Below are 7861 nucleotides of genomic sequence, written 5' to 3'. Positions count from 1 at the left end.
AGAGAGAGAAAGAGAGGGAGAGAGAGAGTGAGAGAGAGAGAGAAAGAGAGAGAGAGAGAAAGAGAGGGAGAGAGAGAGTGAGACAGAGAGAGAAAAAGAGAGGGAGAGAGACAACGAGACAGAGAGAGAGAGAGCGAGGGAGAGACAGACAGACAGACTGACAGACAGAGAAAGAAAGAGAGATAGAGTACTTTACTGGCGTTAACTCGCTCCGACTTTAACCGTCCAACTTAATCCGGTGGCAACGCAGCACAGCCGGAGTAGCATTGCATCTCTGCGCCGCTCTAAGAACAGGTCGCGTATGCCTATTTGAACAACCACCTGTATAGTCGCTTCGTGTTGCGGCCGTCTCGGGTTAAGTGTCCCCAGGTAAACACTACGTATCATGCAAACAGCCGACTGAATCGCCGCGTCGAGCAGGAATGCTCACTAGGTGGCAGCAGTCGACGTGTATCGTCGTCGGAATACACACGCGTGTATCAAAGAAACGGTTTTCCGCAAAAAATCACCGGATCGCTAACTTTCTTCTTGTAGGGATTACTTCCTGGGTTTCGCTCCCAGGAGGGATGGTTTTGTTGGGCTTATGCAGTGGTGGGCTTCACCCGTGCTGGGACGTAGTGGCAGGGGAGCTAATAGCTGCTACAAGTAATGCGTGAACGCCAAGTAATGTGTAAGCTCGAACTAATGCATTAAGCAGAAGTAATGTGTAAGCTGTAACTAATGCATTAACTCTCAAGTAATGTGTAAGCTCGAAGAAAAGTGTAATATAAGCTCGTATAGTGACTTGTAAGCTCACTCCGCTGGTTTATTTTAGGACTCGGAAGTCTACCTCGTGGCTCGGTGATTCTTCATCTACAGTAGCATGAGATAGTGCGTGGGTTAGAGAGAGCAAGAGATATGAGGGAGGCTAGAGAGAGAAAGCGGGAGGGAACGGGTAAGGGAAAATGAAAGGGAAAGGAGGCGATAGAGGGGGGGGGGTAGAAGGGATTGAGGAGGGGAAGGGAAGGGAAGAAGAGAGAGGGACAAGGGAAGGGAAGGAGAGAGAGGGACAAGGGGAGGAGGAAGAGAGAGAGGGACAAGGGGAGGGAGGGAGGCAGACAGAGAGACAAGGAGAGGGAGGGAAAAGAGGGTCAAGGGAAGGGAGGGAGGGAGGAGGGGCGGGAAAGAGAGGGACAAGGAGAAGGTGGGAGGAAGAGAGCCGTAGAAGAAACTGTGATAGGGGAATACCTGTATGTATGCGATTCAGGTGTATTTGTTTCCTGCTTGGGAATTTGATCGGTGCGGGCTTTTCACACGTACATGACGTATGCGTGCGTGCGTGCGTGCGTGCGTGCGTGCGTGCGTGCGTGCTTATTGTATACGCGCGTGTTGAAGTGTGTTATAATAAACTCTGAAGTTGCAAAATGCTGGTTCATGGGTTTTTCTATTGCATTGCGTCTGTTTCGACTTGTAAGTTCTGTAGTTCTTTTGTTTTTCTATATACCACATGTAGTGTTGGGTAGGCTGTTCACACATACGCACGCACACGCGCGCGCGCACATGCACGCGCACACACATTGCATGCACACGTATTGTGTCACGAGTATCAACGTCACACGGTTTGTTCTAATCATTATACCTATAACTAGGCTGGATATCTTTGCATATGCGGCTACTGCTGCTGCTGCTGCTGCTGCTGCTGCTGCTACTCCTGCTACTGCTGCGGCTGCTGCTGGTACTGCTACTATTGCTGCTGATGCTACTAGTATTACTGCTGCTGCTGTTACCGCTGCTGCTGCTGCTGCTGCTGCTACTGCTGCTGCTGCTGCTGCTGCTGCTCCTGCGGCTACTACTACTATTCCTGCGGCTGCTGCTGGTAATAGTACTATTGCTGCTGATGCTACTAGTATTACTGATCCTGCTGTTACCGCTGCTACGGCTGCTGCTGCTGCTGCTGCTGGTGGTGCTGCTGATGCTGATGCTAATACTACTACTAGTAGTGCTGCCGCCGCCGCCGCTGCTGCCGCCGCCGCTGCTGATGTTGCTGTTGCTGCTTGTTACGTAGTTCTACTCTGCCGCCCGCCGTATCGATCTGTCTCTATGTCTGGAACACTTTCCCGGCCAGCACCTAAAAAATCTTCTCCGAGTGGGGGGGGGGGCTGGCGTCGGAATTTAAATTTCTCGCTAACTAACCGCAGATCCGTCACTCGCGGTGACTCACACGCTGCGACGGTAGCTTCGTCACGTGACCCCGCCGCTGGCGTCGGCGGCGGCAGCGCGCGTGCGTGAATGCGACAGCCGCATTGATAAATTCGTGCCTTTGACGAATTTCCGCGCATTATTGTCGTTTGACAGGAGTGTTTGATCTGGGTCGCGGCGCCCCGGGGAGGGGAGGGGGGTCGATGCGCGAATTCTCGTCGGTATCGTGACGTCACAGACACACGGTGTACAGTCGGTGTAATTTCACCGGGAAACTGAAGACGGCGCGAAGAATGGTAGAAAACGCGTGATTTTCTTTTTAACATTTTTTCCACGAGTTTATTGAGAATAGAACATTAATAAATAAATTTCATGATAGCCGTTCACGAATAACAGAATGAACAATGTTAGCAGGTGTAGTAATAGTAGTAATAATAAGAGTAGAACAGATACTGTAGTAAGAGTAGTATAGCAGTGGTGCTGCACCAACGCGGACGATGTGAAAGGATAACACGTACATGAGAAACAAAGCCAAGTTCTAACAAATCGTAAACCCCAGGACTAGCCTATAGCTACTCAGCTAGCGTATATATCGCATATATCTAGTTCGCTAGCCAGTCAGCGCATGCGCAGTGTAATCCTCTCAAGAGAATCTCTCAGCTAATGTCGAACCACTCGTCTCTCTCTCTCTCTCTCTCTCTGTGTTGTAGCTGCAGGTGCGGACTTGTTCTTGCTGCCAGTGATTCGACCAGGCCCCTGGACCCCCTAGTTTCCTCTCCCCTCCCCCTCCCCCTCCCCCTGTTTCAATTTCATCCTGGGGAGAACCCTGGTGTGGACATCAACAGGGAAAGAAGAGTGCAAGCGATAGTGAGGGAGAGAGATACAAACTATTACAAGTTAAAACTGATCAATAAAAACAACAGTTAACAGACTGAATGAACCACAGGCACTTGAAGCGTTTCAATAAAATATATACGCAGGGGTCGTGTGCTGTGCACGGCGACAGTTAAATATATAGCTATATTTTATTGAAGGCCGTGGCTATTCTTACGACCAGTCGTAAGAATTATTTATGGACTATTCTTAGGACATGCAACGCGCAGGCGCATAATACTAATAGTATTAATAGCTAATAGTAATATTATTCTACTTTAGGGAGTCAACTACATCTACTCCCTAACACTTAGACGAACCCTAACCCTAACCCTAACACTTATCCGAACCCTAACCCTAACACAAACTATAGATAAACGGACTCCATTTCTTATATAGGTAATATATCTTACAAAAACAATCTGTGGTGTTTAACGAAATACGCAGCGCGTTGCATGTCGTAAGAATAGTCCAAAAATAATTCTTACGACTCGTCGTAAGAATAGCCACTTCCTTTATTGAAACGCTTCAAGTGCCGGTGTAGTGGGATTAACGAGTGTGGACTGGAGCAACTTGTGGAGTGAAGTACTTTGTATTTGACTATTTCTTACTTATATTTAGTTATATTATATATACACAAACAGGCACACGCGCACGTACTGTGCTATCTCTGTTCTTGGACCCCTGTTGTTGGGCTACATTATTTAGCCGTAGTAATACGCATTTGATTTAGGTATAAAGGCGAAATGAACGAATTGAATAATGAAGAAGGAATCTATGCGATACATTGCAGACGATCCATTGACATTGTAAACAAGTGAGCAGTAGGCCTATCCATCAGCACCACCTGTTAGTAAACGAATGAGACTTATCATTTACGTGAAGTCGGCAGTACAAATTTCATGAACCCTACGTAAACTTCGAGTAGCTACTAAACTTCTAGTTACATTCCAGTTTTGCATAGCTTTTCAACTGTATCATGAGCGTTTCAACTATAAACCTGGATAAAGTAAAGATTTTAGTTGTAGGGGATTCTGGTAAATCGGTTATTCTTGAATCTTGTATCACAGCAGTGCCACACTACCACTGACCAGTGCCCGTGGCAGTGGCAGTGAGTAGGCTGTACTGACTTTGGGCTGTGACGTCCCATCATATTTAAGCTCGAAGAAAATGTAATAGTGAAGGCATACAGGCAGTGACGATCCGTGTATAGTGACTTGTAAGCTCCTGTAGAGTCGAGTGCAATCGCGATCAAAACGTGCTAAAGATGATGGAATGCTGCGTTTTAACGTGTCGTGTTTGGGCGATGGTAAGAAGGAAGGATAGAAAGCTGGCGTGTTCTGGCCGGACTTGCATGGCGTCGGTAGCGGGAAAATCTGCCCATCGCTATTGTAACCGTATACGACCGCATGGTGTTAGCTCTAGGCATTCACCCTGACACGCTGTTCATTGCAGGCAGCTTGGCATGCTGAATGTGATAAGAAGGAGAGTCTTATTGAAGTGTGTCTCCTTGCCCTCTCTATTTTCCCGTCATTATCAACATTTCCTCTCTCGTCCTCTCCTCTCTCTTCTCGTCATCATTCTCACCGTCTGGCTTACTCATAATTTTAAGGACCCGGCAGTCTACCACTCAAGTGGCTCGGTGATTCCTTCATCTACAGTAGCATGAAGAGAATATCGTTTTTTTTGCCGGGATTAGGGGGCTAAAAGAGAGAGCAAGAGAATTATGAGGAGAAAGGCTAGAGAGGACTGACAAGCCGAGTCGAGAGAGAAGCGGGAGTACGGTATCAAAGAGGAAAAGGAAAGGAAAGGAGGCGATAGAGGGGGAGAGAAGGGATTGAGGAGGGAAGGGAGGGAGAGAAGATGACAAGGGAAGGGAAGGAGAGAGAGGGACAAGGAAGGGAAAGGAGAAGAGAGGGACAAGGGGAGGAGGAAGAGAGAGAGGAAGCAAGGGGAGGAGGAAGGAAAGACAAGAAGAGACCAAAGGAGGGAGGGAAAAACGAGGGACAAGGGGAGGGAGGAGGGGGAAGGAAAGAGAGGGACAAGGGGAAGGTGGGAGGAAGAGAAGCCGTAAGAAAAACTGTGATAGGGGAATACGCTGTATGTATGACGATTCAGGTTGCATTGTTCCGCTTGGGAAATTGAATCGGATGCGGGCTTTTCAACACGTACATGAACGTACGCGATGCGTGCGTGCGTGCGTGCGATGCGTGCTTATTGTAATACGCGCGTGTTGAAGGTGTGTTATAATATAAACTCTGAAGTTGCAAAATTCTAGTTCATGTGTTTTTCTATTGCATTGCGTCCTGTTTGGAACTTGAGTAAGGTCTGTAGTTTCTTTTGTTTCTATATACCAACAATGTAGTAAGTTGGTAGCTGTTCAACATACAGCACACACACGCGCGCACGCATATTGCCACGCGCACAGCACATTGACACGCACACGTATTGTGTCACGAGTATCAACGGTCACACGGTTTGTTCTAATCAATTAATACCGTATAACTAGGCTGGATATCTTTTGCAATATGCGGCATTACTGCTGCTGCCTGCTGCTGCTACTGCATGTCTGGCTCTGGCTACTCGCTGCTGCATGCTACTGCTGCTGCTGCTTAGCTCCTGCTGCCCTGGCGGCTACTACTACTATTCCTAGCGCTGGCCTGCTGCCACGCATGCTGCTGCTGCTACTGCTAGCGCTTCTGCGCTACTACTACTGCTGCTGCTGCTACAACTGCTGCTACTTAGCTGCTGCTGTGCTTCCTAGCGGCTAACTACTAGCTATTCGCTGCGGCTGCGCTGGTACTGCTACTATTGCTCTGGAATGGCTCACTAGTATTAAAAAACGCTGCTGCTGGTTACCGCTGCTACGGCTGCTGCCTGATGCTGTGGTGGTGGCACGCCAGCTGCTGCTTGCTAGCTGTCTGACCGCCGCTGCCTGCTGACTGCCGCTGCCTGACTGCGACTGCGGGCGCTGCTGCTGCTGCTGCGCCCGCCGTCGCTGGCTGCTGCCGCCGCCGCAGCGCTGCAAGCGCCGCCGCCCTAGCTGATCGTTGCTGTTGCTGCTTGTTACGATAGTATCTCACTCTGCGCCCGCCGTATCGATCTGTCTCTAATGTCTGGAACACTTTCCGCGGCAGCACCACTAAAAAAATCTTCTCCGAGTGCGGGGGGGGGGGCTGGCGTCGGAAATTAGAATTTACTCGCTTAAGCTACCGCAGATCCGTACCACTCCGCGTGACTCACACGCTGGCGCAACGAAGTAGCTTCGTCAGCGTGACGCCCACCGCCGCGGCGGTCGGCGGCGGCAAGCGCGCGTGCGTGAAGGGCGACAGCCGCATGATGATAAATATTGCGTAGGCCTTTGACGAATTCCACCGCGCAATATATTGTCGTTTGACGAGGAGTGTTTGATCTGGGTCGCGGCGCCCCGGGGAGGGGAGGGGGTCGAGCCGCAAGAATTCCTCGTCCGGTATCGGTGACGTCACAGACAGACATCGTGTACAGTCGGGTAATTTCACCGGGAAACGAAGACGGCGCCGAAAAGAATGGTAGAAAACAGCGTGATTTTCTTTTTAAACATTTTTTCCACAAGAAGTTTTATTGAGAATAGAAAATTAATAAATAGAATTTCATGATAGCACGTTCACAGAAAATAACAGAATGAAACAATGTTAGCAGGTGCTAGTAATCGTAATGTAATAAAATAAGAGTAGAAAGCAGATACTGTAGTAAGAGTAAAAGTATAGCAGTGGTGCTGCACTCAACAGCGGACATAGTGAAAGATAACACGTACAATGAGAAACAAAGCAAGTTCTAACAAAAATCGTAAACCACCAGGACTAGCCGATAGCTACTCAGCTAGCGTATATATCGCATATATCATAGTTTCGCTAGCCAGTCCAGCGCATGCGCGAGTGTAATCTCTGACAAGAGAACACTTCTCAAGGGGCTAATGATCGAAACCACTTCGTCTCTCTCTCTCTCTACTCTCTCGCTGTTGCTCAGGCTCTCTCTCTCGTTCTCTCGTCTCGGTTCTCTCATCTCTCTCTCTCTCCCTGCTCCCCGCTCTCTCATCTCTCCCTCATCTCTCCTCTCTCTCTCTCTCTCTCCACCGTCTCCCGTCTCATCTCTCTCTACACCCTTCATCACTCCTCTCAATCTCATCTCTCTCTCTCTCTCTCCCTCTCTCCTCTCTCTCTCCCTCCTCACCCGCCTCTCCCTCCTCTCTCTCTCTGTCCGCTCTGCTCTTATCCCTAGCACAAGTATATTAATGTCGTCGGCAGTTACAGTAGTAGAATAGAGCAAGATCATAGCTGTGTTAAATGTTAAGTTAACGAAGCAGAGCAGAGGTGGGCGTGACTCGCTCGCAACTAACTGTACTGTCTCTGTTTCTTAGTCGTGACATGAACAGCGATAAAACGCGAGACGCATGTAACTATAAAATGCGACCGTAACAACTCAGAGATAAAAGAAATACGCAGAAATGCTTAAATATGTCTGCTATATATTTCCGATGGTAACCTGACAAATTCACCCAATGTCGCTCGCCGTTCCGCGAGTTCTCCGCCCCCTCCCTCACTCGTCATCTTCTTCCTCTCTATGCCTCTCACTTGTTCTCTCCTCTCTCTCTCCATCAATCTCTACTCATCTCATCATCCTAATTCATCATCTCTTCCCTCTCTCCTCTCTGTTCTCTTTCCGTTCAACCGAACAACGTAGTTGCGAATGAATACTTATAAACATAGACACAAATCGAATAATCATTACGTAATTTAATTATACCATTATGTACGCCCTAACAACTATATAG

Source organism: Priapulus caudatus, unplaced genomic scaffold, assembly GCF_000485595.1.
Source record: "Priapulus caudatus unplaced genomic scaffold, Priapulus_caudatus-5.0.1 Scaffold1621, whole genome shotgun sequence".
NCBI lineage: Eukaryota > Metazoa > Priapulida > Priapulimorpha > Priapulimorphida > Priapulidae > Priapulus > Priapulus caudatus.
The sequence above is the reverse complement of the archived record's forward strand: the minus strand, read 5'-3'. Positions refer to the sequence as shown.